General features: G+C 43.4%; 1 non-coding gene and 1 pseudogene across 1 annotated transcript; one reads left to right on the top strand and one right to left on the bottom strand.

The window, feature by feature from the left end:
- Nucleotides 1–5,976: 5,976 nt before the first annotated feature.
- Nucleotides 5,977–6,782, top strand: LOC100615393 (vesicle transport through interaction with t-SNAREs homolog 1B-like; annotated as a pseudogene).
- A 6,353-nt stretch (nt 6,783–13,135) lies between these two features.
- LOC112205211 (U6 spliceosomal RNA) lies at nt 13,136–13,239 on the bottom strand. Its single transcript, XR_002939048.1, has one exon. It is a non-coding gene; the product is annotated as a U6 spliceosomal RNA (small nuclear RNA).
- Nucleotides 13,240–14,185: the final 946 nt, after the last annotated feature.

Genomic DNA, 14,185 nt, shown 5'->3' with positions numbered 1-14,185 from the left:
GTTTCACTGTGTTAGCCAGGATGGTTTCGATCTCCTGACCTCGTGATCCGCCCATCTCAGCCTCCCAAAGTGCTGGGATTACAGGTGTGAGCCACTGTGCTCGGCATAAGACATCTTTTTATGTCAATAAATATAGATCTATTTTGTCACTTTTATTTATTTATTTGTTTTTTTTTATTTATTTATTTTTGAGACGGAGTCTCGCTCTGTCGCCCAGGCTGGAGTGCAGTGGCGTGATCTCGGCTCACTGCAACCTCTACCTCCTGGGTTCAAGCCATTCTCCTCCCTCAGACTCCCGAGTAGCTGGGACTACAGGCGCCTGCTACCACGCCCAGCTAATTTTTGTATTTTTAGTAGAGACGGGGTTTCACCATGTTGGTCAGGCTGGTCTCGAACTCCTGACCTCATGATCCACCCGCCTCGGCCTCCCAAAGTGCTAGGATTACAGGCATGAGCCATCACACCCAGACTCTTTTCTCCCTCTTTTTATGCCTTCTTTTGAATAAATTATTATTCCACAAGTGGAATGAATGATACATTTTTATTTCATTTCTGTTATCTTATTGTATGTTCTTTACTCATCCCATGATTTAGCTTTGTAGCTCATGTTGCTATTCATTTCATTTCCCCTACCCCATTGTTATTTTGGATGTTCTACTATATTTTTCCATTCTCTTGTTAGTTACCTTCCCTTCCAGCAATAATAATAAAACACACATTATGATTATTTGAAAATATGCCAATTATGTATTCCATTAAGATGTTTCATGTCCTGCACTTCTACCAATAAGAGACATTTAGAATACTTTTTCTTACCTCTCTCACTCTGCTTCCAACTCCTGGGTTTTTCTGAGATAGGATAGTACTTTTGGTTGTAGATATAATTAGATGTCTATCAAGCTCCATGAACATTTAACTGTATAATATTTTTCTAAGTTTGTTGCTCACTACTTGTTCTTTATTCTCTTCACCCTCCTCTATCTTGATTTCTCTGTTCTGTACCAAACCATTCTTTCAGGTGAGGTATGAGATTGATATACTCTCTGAATCCTTTGGATCTCCAAATATATATGTTTTGCCCTGACAGGTGAAAGTTCTCTCAGCTGGGTATGAGATTCCTGTGTAAGGCTGGATGCAGTGACTCACACCTGTAATCCCAGCACTTTGGGAGGCCAAGGTGGGTGGATTACTTGATGTCAGGAGTTCGAGACCAACCTGGCCAACATGGTGAAACCCCATCTCTACTAAAAATACAAAAATTAGCCAGGTGTCATGGCAGGTGCCTGTAGTCCCAGCTACTTGTGAGGCTGAGGCAGGAGAATTGCTTAAACCTGGGAGGTGGAGGTTGCAGTGAGTTGAGATTGCACCACTGCGCTCCAGCCTGGGTGACAGAACAAGACTCAGTCTCAAAAAAATTAAAATAAAAATAAATAAAAGACTCCTGGCCGGGCGCAGTGGCTCACGCCTGTAATTCCAGCACTTTGGGAGGCTGAGGCAGGTGGATCACAAGGTCAGGAGTTTGAGACCAGCCTGACCAACATGGTGAAACCCCGTCTCTATTAAAAATACAAAAATTAGCCGGGAGTGGTGGTGCACGCCTGTAATCTCGGCTACTCAGGCAGCTGAGGCAGGAGAATCCCTTGAACCCAGGGGGCAAAGGTTGCAGTGAGCCAAGATTGTGCCACCGCACTCCAACCTGGGCAACAGAGCGAGACTCCATCTGAAAAAAAAAAAAAAGAAGAAGAAAGAAAGATTCCTGTGTAGTCATTTATTTCTCTCAGTTTTCCCACTTTGAGCCTCCAGTGTTGCAGATGAAAAGTCCCATACCAATGTGATTTGTTTCCTTTTGTAGATAACTTGCTCTTTCTGTCTAAAAACTTGAAAATGTTTTTCTTTAACCTTGAAGTTTGGGAGTTTCATGCCTGTGTGTATGTCTTTTCTTGTTGTATCTTCCTGTTTCCTTTCAGTCTTCAAGCTCAGATATTTCTTCACGTCAGCAAAATTTTCTTCTATTCTTTATTGCTTCTCCTCCATCTATTCCTTTTCCCCCTTTTGGAACTAATATAGTTGAATTTTAGGACTACTGGATCTACTCTCCAAGAATCATATTTTCCTCATTATTTCCATCTCCTCATAGTATTTGCTCCATGCTTTGAAATATTATTTCCACTTGTTCTTCCAAGCCACTAATTTGAGTCTCAGCAGTGACTATTCTCTCTTTCAATACATATACTAATTTTTTTGTTGTTGAAAGTGTTGTTTTTTTAGTTCCCGAAAGTTGTTTCTTTCTTTTTCCTTTTTTCTTTCTTTTCTTCTTCTTCTTTTTTTTTTTTTTTTTTTTTTTTGCATACTACTTGAATCTCTAAGTGCTCCTAATTGTTTAAGTTATCATATATCTCTTTCAGTGGCTACTGTGCTTTCTGGTGGGCAGGGAAACAAGCTATCATAACTGCATCCCTGCAGGGCCAAGGCTCTCTGAGTCACATTCTTCCAGTGTTCCCATGGTCCTGATCTCTCTGCTCTGGGTGCTTCAAAGCTGGTCTCTATGCAGTGAGAGTGAGGAAGCTCCTCACCAGGTCTCCACACCAGGACTTCCCCCCTCTAACCCTAAGTTAAGGCTTTAATTGGCACCCTGCAGCCTGGCTCCAGCAGCAACATGGCTAAATGTTTGGAAATGAGGGTGGAAAAGAGTGGAAATTGCCTTAGAACTGTAGTTCTCAAACTCCATCGTGCATTAGAACTACCTTCGGGGTTTGTTAATACAGAGTTTCTGATTCATTAAGTCTGGGGTCAAGCCTGAGAATGTGCATTTCTAACAAGTTTCAGGGCAAGCCCTTGCTGCTGATCTAGGGACCACTTCTTTAGCATACACCGAACCAAGCCCTCTTTCTTCTCCTCCTTTTTTTCCTTTTTCTTCTTCAAAATTATACTTTCTTTTCTTTCTTACTTTTTTTTTCTTTTTTTTTTTGAGACAAAATCTTGCTCTGTCATCCAGGCTGGAGTATAGGAGTGCGATCTCAGCTCACTGCAACCTCCCGCTCAAGAGATTCTCATGCCTCTGCCTCCCGAGTAGCTGGCGTTACAGGTGTGCCCCACTGCACCTGGCTAATTTTTTCTATTTTTAATAGAAATGGGATTTCACTGGGTTGGCCAGGCTGGTCTTGAACTCCTGGACTCAAGTGATCTGCCTGCCTCGGCCTCTCAAAATTCTGGGATTACATGCATGAGTCACCGTGCGCAGCCCAAAATTATACATTCTTTTTATGGTAAGGAAATTAACCCAATGTCAGGGAATTATCTCCTAGTTTTATGTTTAGTCTTCCTACTAGTTCACGGTACTGGGACTTGTACACGACTGAGCTCCATCCAGGAGACTCCTCCACCGAAACGCTCATGGGTGCATCCCTGACGAGCCCAGGTGTGTCTAAGGAGGAGGCACCAGCGGGGACCCGAAGGCACTCCAGGCAGGACACCACCACTGGGCTCACCTGAAGATGAGTAAAGGTGGGTCAGACCAGAAGTTGCCATCTGTGCATGGCCTCAGGCCCCCCTCCTCTTTGGACACCCTTTTATTATTAGCTTTGTGCCCACACAGCCCTCCCTTCAGGATCCTCAGGGGTCAGAGGGCTGTGGTTCGGGAAGTACCTAGGGTGGCGGTAGGTGGTGAGGCTGCTGCCTGGCAGGACTTTCCTCCCCTGCTGGGAGCCACCTTTCTTCCTGTCTACAGTCTGCGAGTGTTGTCCCCTGTGTGTCCCCAGACTGCACCCAACTGCTTGTTACAGACACCTTCCCTTCACCCCTTTGATTTTGCCTAGTGTTTCCCCTTCTTTAAATCACCTTGCCTGTCCTGGGACCCTTATAGCACTCGCTCTGCTGTCCTATGGTCCCCTCCCAAATCTGTGCTGTCCAGTGTCTGTGACCTCTGTAACACCCCACACCTCACTATCCATGCTCCTCTCATGCTCTGCCATGCAGAGCTCCTCTTCCATAACACACACTCCACCGTTCTACAACACAGGCTTCAAATGGGCATTTCAGCAAAGTCCAATGACCCTAATCTTAATCTGCATGCAGGATTTCCTTTTTTTTCTTTCTTTCTTCCTTTTTTTTTTTGACAGAGTCTTGCTCTGTCTCCCAGGCTGGAGTGCAGTGGTGCAATCTTGACTCACTGCAACCTCTGCCTACTGGGTTCAAGCGATTCTCATGCCTCAGCCTCCTGAATAGCTGGGACTACAGGTGCATGTCACCATGTCCGGCTAATTTTTGTATTTTTAGTAGAGACGGGTTTTCACCACATTGGCCAGGCTGGTCTTGAACTCCTGACCTCAGGTGATCCACCCACCTCAGCCTCCCAAAGTGTTGGAATTACAGGCGTGAGCCACCGTGCCTGGCCAGGATTTCCTTTCCATTCTTCAAAGGAACTATTTCATTCATTCTCTCTTCTCCCATCATCCCTCTCCAAGCCCACAGAACTCCCCAGCAGCTCTCCTCTGCCCCAATTCCTTCCTGTTAACTGAAGAAATTCGCCCTCTTCCCTCTCCTCCTACCATCTCACTCAATGATATCAGCAGCTCTGGCACCATCCCTCCATTCTCCCTTCTACTAGATTGCTCCCAACAGCAGCCAGCTATGCTCCTAGTCTACTCTCCCTATGTCTAACTGTCCCTCTCCTCCCCCACAGCTACATCAGGCTGCTGTCCCACTTCTCAGCTCCCTGTCACAGCCACACTTCTCCAAAGAGTTGCCTGTCCCCACTGTTGAGGTTTTTCACCTCACATTCACTGAAGTGTTGATCATAGGTCTGCAAAGGGGCCTCTCATATTTTAATATGGGTTATTTGCTCCAGTACCCAAGCCTTCCTGTTATTTCCCCTCTCATCAGATGGACCCACTTTGACACATGACAAATCTGTATGGATTCTTGAAAATGTAGTGCTTTATTGTACCTTTCAAATTTATATAAAGGTTTAGTCAGCTTTATTCAAATATAATTCACATATCATACAATTTGTCCACCTAAAGTATGCAAGTCAATAATGTTAGTATAGGCCGGGCGCAGTGGCTCAAGCCTGTAATCCCAGCACTTTGGGAGGCCGAGGCGGGTGGATCACGAGGTCAGGAGATCGAGACCATCCTGGCTAACATGGTGAAACCCTGTCGGTACTAAAAGTACAAAAAAAAAAAATTAGCTGGACGTGGTGGCGGGCACCTGTAGTCCCAGCTACTCGGGAGGCTGAGGCAGGAGAATGGCGTGAACCCGGGAGGAAGAGCTTGCAGTGAGCCGAGATGGCGCCACTGCACTCCAGCCTGGGTGACAGAGCGAGACTCCGTCTCAAAATAAATAAATAAATAAAATAATGTTAGTATATTCAGATTTGTGCAACCATCACCACAGTTAGCACATTTCATCACTGGCCCCCAAAATCTCATACCTACTAGTAGTCACTCTCCGTGTCCCGAAAACCTCCCAGCCTTGGGCAACCACTGATTTACTTTCTGGATATTTCTTTTCTTTTTCTTTTTTCTGTTTTTTTTTTTTTTGAGACAAGGTCTCATTCTGTCACCCAGACAGTGGTTTCTGGGTACAGTGGTGCCATCATAGCTCACTGCGACATTGAACTCCTCGCACAAGCAATCCTCCTACCTCAGTCTCCTGAGTAGCTGAGACCACAGGTGCACACCACCACACCCAGCTAGATTTTGTACTTAAAAAATTATTTTTGTAGAGATGGGGTTTTGCCATGTTGCCAAGCTGGTCTCAAACTCCTGGGCTCAAGTGATCTGCCCACCTCAGCCTCCCAAAGTGCTGGGATTACAGGCATGAGCCACCATGCATGGCCTATTCTGGATATTTCACATAAATGAAATCAGGCATCAGTGGTGGGGATGGCTACAGGTCGGGGCTGCTGACTGACAAGCTAGGAGAGGGCCCAGTACCCGGAATCTTGGTGGGCGCTGCTGAAGCACCGCCTACACCATGCCTCTCTCTGCCACCTCCTTGGAGCATTTTGAGCAGCTGCACGAGATGTGCCTCCAAGGGGTGCACTAGTGGCTGCTGGGTATGGCAGGGACCCAGGAGAAGCTGATCAGAGATTTTGATGAAAAGCAACAGGAAGCAAACAAAATGCTGACACAGATGGAGGAGGAACTACATTATGCACCCGTATCTTTCCATAACCCCATGATGTCTAAGCTTCAAGACTATCAGAAGGACCTTGCCCAATTCCATCTGGAGGCAAGAAGTACAGCTTTGCAGCCATGCCTGGGGACCGAGGAGACATGAAATATGGCACATATGCTGTAGAGAATGAGCATATGAATAGGCTACAGTCTCAAAGGGCAATGCTTCTCCAAGGCACCAAAAGCCTGGGCCGGGCCACCCAAGAGACTGACCAGATTGGCTCAGAAATCTCAGAAGAGCTGGGGAACCAATGGGACCAGTGAGAACGTACCAAGAGTACACTGGGAAACGCAAGTGAAAACTTGTTCAAAAGTCAAAAGATTCTCTCTTCTAAGTCCAGAAAAGTGATAACCAACAAGCTTCTGCTTTCCATCATCTCACTGGAGCTAGCCATCCTGGGAGGCTTGGTTTACTTTGTGTTCTTTTGCAAGCATGGGACTTGCAATAGGGAAGGATTGTGGACCAGAACTTTGACCTTGGGAATGCATGGTGTTAGGGATGTGGATGGAATAAGCATGTTGCTCCTGTGGGCTAACAGTTCAAGGATGCACTGCGTAGCCAGACTGTGGGGGAGAAGGGAGGAAAGGTGGAAAGCCACTTAATTGTGAAGTGACAGCAACAAGACCAGTATGATATACCAAGGTAATAATGCTGTTTATGACTTCTTTTTTTGTTGTTGGTTTTTTGTTTTGTTTTGTTTTGTTTTGTTTTTGTTTTTGTTTTTGAGACAGAGTCTCACTCTGTCGTCCAGGCTGGAGTGCTGTGGCGTGATGTCGGCTCACTGCAAACTCCACCTTCTGGGTTCACGCCATTCTCCCGCCTCAGCCTTCCGAGTAAGTGGGACTACGGGTGCCCGCCACCGTGCCTGGCTAATTTTTTGTATTTTTAGTGGAGACAGGGTTTCACCATGTTAGCCAGGATAGTCTCGATCTCCTGACCTCGTGATCTGCCCGCCTTGGCCTCCCAAAGTGCTGGGATTACAGGCGTGAGCCACCGTGCCCGGCCATGACTTCTTTAAAAATACATAAGCCTGGCCAACATAGCAAGAACTCATCTCTACCAAAAATAAAAAAAATTAGCCAGGTGCAGAGGCCATATCTGTAGTCCCAGCTACTTAGAAGGCTGAGGCAGGAGAACTTCTTGAGACCAGGAGTCTAAGGCTGCAGTGAGCTATGATAGTGCCACTGCACTCCAGCCTGGGTGACAGAGACCTTGTCTCCAAAAACAAAATTAATTAATTAATTTTTAAGAATATGCCAAGGCTGGGCGCGGTGGCTCACACCTGTAATCCCAGCACTTTGGGAGGCCGAGGTGGGAGGATCACCTGAGGTCAGGAGTTCAAGACCAGCCTGGCCAACATGGTGAAACCCTGTCTCTACTAAAAATGCCAAAAATTAGCTGGGCATGGTGGTGTGCACCCATAATCCCAGCTACTCTGGAGGCTGAGGTAGGAGAATCGCTTGAACCCGGGAGGCAGAGGTTGCAGTGAGTTGAGATTGTGCCACTGCACTCCAGCCTGGGCGATAGAATGAGACTCTCTCAAAAAAAAAAAAAAAAAAAAAAAGGCCAGGCACGGTGGCTCACACCTGTAATCCCAACACTTTGGGAGCCCGAGGCGGGCAGATCACCTGAGTTTAAGGGTTCGAGACCAGCCTGACCAAAATGGAGAAACCCTGTCTCTACTAAAATTACAAAATTAGCTGGGCATGGTGGCACATGCCTGTAATCCCAGCTACTCGGGAGGCTGAGACAGGAGAATCGCTTGGGCCCAGGAGGCGGAGGTTTCAGTGAGCCAAGGTCATGCAATCGCACTCTAGCCTGGGCAACAAGAGTGAAACTCCATCTCAGAAAAAAAAAAAAAAAAAGTGCCATGTGTGGTGCCACATGCGTGTAATTCCAGCACTTTGGGAGGCCGAGGTGGAGAGATTGCTTGAGCTCAGGAGTTCAAGACCAGCCTGGCCAACATGGTGAAAACCCGTCTCTACTTAAAAAAATATAAAATTAGCTGAGCGTGGTGGTGCATGCCTGTGGTCCCAGCTACTCTAGAGGCTGAGCAAGGGAGAATCACCTGGGTTCAGGAGGTCGAGGCTGCAGTGAGTCAACATTGGGCCCTGCACTCCAGCCTGGTGACAGAATGAGACCCTGTCTCAAAAATAACAATCAACCAATAAATGAAATCATACCCAATGTGGTCCTCTGAGATGGCCTTCTTCTTAACCTGTTTTGAAGATTCAATCATGTTTTAGCATATACCATACTTCATTTCTTTTTCTTTTTTTCAAGACAAGGTCTCCCTCTGTTGCCCAGGTTGGAGTTCAATGGCCTGATCATGGTTCACTGCAACTTTGACCTCCCAGGCTCAAACAATCCTCCCACCTCAGCTTCCTGAGTAGCTGCAACTAAAAGTGGGCCACCACCATGTCTGGCTAACTTTTTTGTATTTTTTTTTAATAGAACAAGGTCTCACTATGTTGCCCAGATTCATCTCGGACTCCCCAGCCAAGCAATTTGCTGCCTCCGCCTTCCAGAGTGTTGGGACTACAGGTGTGAGCCTATAGAAATAAAGACCGCACCCAGTCCTTTATTTCTTTTTTTGGCTCACAAGTGCTTGATGTTCTTTCTTATTGTCAAATTATATTCCATTGTATAGATATACCACATTTCATATATCCATTCACCAGTAATGGAATTGAGTTTTTTCCACTTTTTTGGCTATTCTGAATAAAGCTGCTATGAATGTTTGTGTGCAACTCTTTGCCTCAATAAATGTGTTTTATTTCTCTTGGCTATATACCTGGAAGTGGAATTACTGGGTCATATGATAATTCTGCATTTAATCGTTTGAGGAACTGCTAGACCATTTTCCAAAGTGGCTGCACCAGTTTATAATCCTGCCAGCAGTGTGTGAGGGTTCCAACTTCCCACATACTCACCAACACTTCGTTATTATCTCTTTTTGATTATAGCCGTCTTCATATGAAGTGGTATCTCATTGTGGTTTTGATTTTCATTTCCCTGACAACTAATGATGTTGAGCATCTTGTCATGTGCTTACTGGCCATTTGTACAGCTTCTTTGGAGAAATGTCTATTCAAATCCTTAGCCCATTTTTATTTATTTTATTTATTTGTCTTTATTTTTATTTTATGTATGTGTCCTTATATTATTGAGTTGTAAGAGTTATTTCCATGTTCTTGATATAAGTCCCTTATCAGATATATGATTTATAAATATCCTTTTTCATTCTATAGATTGTCTTTTCACTTTCTTGATGGTATCCTTTGAAGTGTAAAAGTTTTTAATTTTGATGAACTCCAGTTTACCTATTTTTTCTTTGGTTGCTTGCGCTTTCGGTGTCATATCTAACCTAACCCAGGCTCACAAAGATTTATTCCTATATTTTCTTCTAAGAGTTTTATGGTTTTAGCTCTTAAGTGTATGAATTAATTCTGGGGTATGATGTGAGAAAAAAATGACATTCTTTTGCATGTGAATATCTAGTTGTCCCAGCAACACTTTTTAAAAGACTATTCTTTCTCCAATGAATTGTCTTGGCATATTTTTAAAATTTTTATTTTATTTTATTTTTTAATTTATTTATTTAGAGACAGGGTATTGTTATGTCACCCAGGCTGGAGTGCAGTGGTGCTATCACGGCTCACGGCAGCTCAACTTCCTGGGCTCAGGTGATCCTCCCACCTCTGCCTCCCAAGTAGCTAGAACTACAGGTATGTGCCACCATGCCTGGCTAATTTTTTTTTTATTTTTTTGTAAAGACAAGGTCTCACCATGTTGCCCAAGCTGGTCTTGAACTCCTGGACTCAAGCTATCCTCCTGTCTGGCCTCCCAAAGTGCTGGGATTCCAGGCATGAGCCACCATGCCTGACTGTCTTGACATTCTTGTTGAAAGTCAATTGACTAAACGTGAGGGCTTATTTCTAGATTCTCAAATTTTTTTCCATTGATATACATGTATATCCTGTAGACTACGTTGTCTTGAAACTACTGTAGTTTTGTAGTACATTTTGAAATCAAGAAGTGTGAGTTCTCCAAGTTTGTTCTTTTTTTTCAAGATTGTTTTGGCTATTATGGGTTTCTTGCATTTCCATATGAATTTTGGATCAGCTTGTCAATTTCTGCAAAGAAGTCAACTGGGGTGGTTATAGAGATTGTGTTCAGTCTATAGATCCACTAACATGAAATGTCTTTCCATTTATTTAGATCCTTAATTTCTTTCTTCAATATGTTGTAGTTTTCAGAGTATACATTCTGGCCAGGTGTGGTGGCTCACACCTGTAATCCCAGCACTTTGGGAGGCTGAGGCAGGTGGATTACAAGGTCAGGAGATCGAGACCATCCAGGCCAAGATGGTGAAACCCTGTCTCTACTAAAAATACAAAAATTAGCTGGGCGTGGTGGCACATGCCTGTAATCCCAGCTACTTGGGAGGCTGAGGCAGGAGAATAGCTTGAACCAGGGAGCTGGAGGTTGCAGTGAGCCGAGATCATGCCACTGCACTGTAGCCCGGCGACAGAGCGAGACTCTGTCTCAAAACAAAACAAAACAAAACAAAAAAACGGAGTATACCTTCTACATTTGTTTTGTTAAATTGTTTCCTATTTTATTCTTTTTGACGTCCTTGTAAATAAAATTATTTTATTAATTTCATTTTTAGACTGTTCGTTTCTAGTGTATAGAAACACAACTGATTTGTATGTTGATCTGCTATTTATTTATTTATTTATTAAAAAATAGAGACAAAGTCTCACTTTGCTGCCCAGGCTGGTCTTAAACACCTGGACTCAAGTGATCCACCCACTTCCACCTCCCAAAGTGCTGGGATTACAGATGTAAGCCCCCATGCCCAGCTGTATATGAAATAAATTTCATTTTCTTACCTAATTGCCATGGACAGAACCTGCAGTACAGTGTTGAATAGAAGCACAGAGAGTGGACATTCTTGTCTTGTTCCTGATCTCAGAGGGAAAACATTTAGACTTTCATCATTAGGTGTGACATTAGCAGAGGGTTTTTGTAGCTACCCTTTATCAGGTTGAGAAAAATCCCCTTCTATATCTAGTTTGTTGAGTTTTTTTTTCTTTTCTTTTCTTTTTATTTTTGAGATGGAGTCTCACTCTGTCGCTCAGGTTGGAGTGCAGTGGCGCGATCTCAGCTCACTGCAACCTCCGCCTCCTGGGTTCAAGTGATTCTCCTGCCTCAGCCTCCTGAGTAGCTGGGATTACAGGTGCCCGTCACCATGCCCAGCTAATTTTTTTTTGTTGTTGTATTTTTAGTAGAGACAGGGTTTCACCATCCCAGCCAGGCTGTGTGTATTGAGGTCATCAACAGACCACATTGAAATGTGGGTTTTGTCCTCTGTTCTATTGATATGGCATAATACATTAATTGATTTTGGATGTCAAACCAACCTTGCATTTCTGATACAAATCCTACTTTGTCATGGTATATAACTCTTTTTTTTTTTTTTTTGAGACAGACTCTCACTCTGTTGCCAGGCTGGCGTATGGTGGCACAATCTTGGCTCACTGCAATCTCTGCCTCCTGGGTCAAGCTATTCTGCCTCAGCCTCCCTAGTAGCTGGGAGTACAGGTGCATGCCACCACATCCAGCTAATTTTTGTATTTTTAGTAGAGACAGGGTTTCACCGTGTTAGCCATGATGGTCTCGATCTCTTGACCTCATGATCCGCCTGCCTCGGCCTCCCAAAGTGCTAGGATTACAGGTGTAAGCCACTGTGCCTGGCCAACCCTTTTTATATGTTGCTGAATTTGGTTGGCTAGTTCAGGATTTTTGCATCTAAATTCATAAGACATATTGGTATATAGTTTTCTTCTGATGTTTTTGTATTGTTTTGGTATCAGGATTAATACTGCCCTCATAGGATGAGTTTAGAAGTACTGTCTTCTGTTATTTGGAAGAATTTGTGAAGAATTGGTGTTAAGTCTTTAATGTTTGGTAAAATTCACCATTAAAGCCTTCACTTTTCTTTGAAATGCTTTTAGATTACTAATCCAATTACTCTTTCTCTTTTTATTATAGGTCTATTCAGAATTTATATTTCTTCTTGAATCAATTTCAGTAGTTTGTGATTTTCTAGGTATTTGTCTATTTCATCTAAGGTATCTAATTTGTTGGCATAGTCATTTATAGTATACCCTTATAACCTTCCTTATTTTTGAAAGGTCAGTAGTAATGCTCCCTCTTTCATTCCTAAGTTTAGTATAATTTGAATCTTCTCCATTTTTTGTTTCTGTTCTTGTTTTAGAGAGACAGGATCTCACTCAGTCACCCAGGCTGGAGTGCGGTAGTGTGATTGTAGCTCACTGTAACTTTGAACTCCTGGGCTCAAGCAATCCTCCTGCCTCAGCCTCCCAGGTAGCTAGGACTACAGGTACATGTCATCATAACTGGCTAATTTTTTTTATTTTTCATTTTTTTGGAGCGATGGGGTCTCTCTCTATATATATATAGATAGATAGATAGATAGATAGATAGATAGATAGATATAGATATATAAATATAGATATATATTTTTTTTTGGGGGACAGAGTTTCACTCTGTCATCCAGGCTGGAGAGCAGTGATGCAATCTTGGCTCACTGCAACCTCCACAACCTCCACCTCCCAGGTTCAAGTGATCTTCCCACCTCAGCCTCCAGAGTAGCTGGGATTGCAAGCAGGTGTCACCACATCCGACTAAATTTTTTTTTTTGTATTTTTAGTAGAGACAGTGTTTCACCATGTTGGCCAGGCTGGTCTCAAACTCCTGACCTCAAGTGATCCACCTGCCTTGGCCTCCCAAATATATATATATGTTATTGTACATATATATAAATGTCATGAAATATATATACATATACTTTTTATAGGTATATATATTTTAAATTTTATAATTTAGATATATTTACATATATTTTCTTAATTTAAAAATTTTTAAAAATATGGAACACTTCAAAAATTTGCACATCATCCTTGTGCAGGGGCCATGCTAATCTCTGTATTGTTCCAATTTTAGTATATGTGCTGCCAAAGAGAGCACACTCAGGCTGGTCTTGAACTCCTGGCCTCAAGTGATCTTCCCACCTTGGCCTCCCAGAGGACTGGGATTACAGATGTGAGCCACCATACCCAGCCTTTCTCTGTTTTTTTCTTAATCAGTCTAGCCTTGTTGATCTTTTCAAAGGACCAACTATTCATTTTGTTGATTTTCTTTAGTGTTTTTCTGTTGCCTGTTTCATTAATTTAAACTCTAATATACGTTATTTCCTTCATTCGTCTTGCTTTAGGTTTAGTTTGCTCTTTTTCCAGTGTCTTAGGGTAGAAGTTTAGTTAATTGATTTGAGATCTCTCTACTTTTCAAATATAGGTGTTTACAGTTGTAGATTTTTTTTTTTTTTTTTTTTTTGTATATGCTCCCATGAGGTTGAGAAAGTTGCCTTCTACCCCCAAGTCAGCCAAACTGCAAGGTCTAAGAACCCAGTCCTCCACAATACTGTCCTTACTTCTGATATTAGCTGCAAGTTTGGGGTTTTCCCAAAACCACCCTCCGGTCGAATAATTCACTGAGGAAGTGACAGAACTCAGGCTAGATGTGGTGGCTCATGCCTGTAATCCCAGCACTTTGGGAGGCCGAGGAGGTTTTAGATTTTTCTTCTTCAGGAGTTCGAGACCAGCCTGGCCAACATGGTGAAATCCCATCTCTACTAAAAATACAAAAATTAGCCAGGCATGGTGGTGCATGCCTGTAGTCCCAGCTACTTGGGAGGCTGAGGCAGGAGAATTGCTTGAACCTGGGAGGTGAAGCAGTGAGCCAAGATCAATCGTGCCATTGCACTCCAGCCTGGGCGACAGAGTGTGACTCCATCTCAAAAAAAAAGAAGTGACAGAACTCAGTGAAAGCTAGCTATTATTCTCAAGGTCACAGTTTATTCCAGAGAAAGGATACTCTAAAATCAGCCATGGGAAGGGGCACATAGAGCAGAGTC

Source organism: Pan troglodytes, chromosome 10 (assembly GCF_028858775.2).
Source record: "Pan troglodytes isolate AG18354 chromosome 10, NHGRI_mPanTro3-v2.0_pri, whole genome shotgun sequence".
Classification (NCBI taxonomy): domain Eukaryota; kingdom Metazoa; phylum Chordata; class Mammalia; order Primates; family Hominidae; genus Pan; species Pan troglodytes.
The sequence above is the reverse complement of the archived record's forward strand: the minus strand, read 5'-3'. Positions and strand labels throughout refer to the sequence as shown.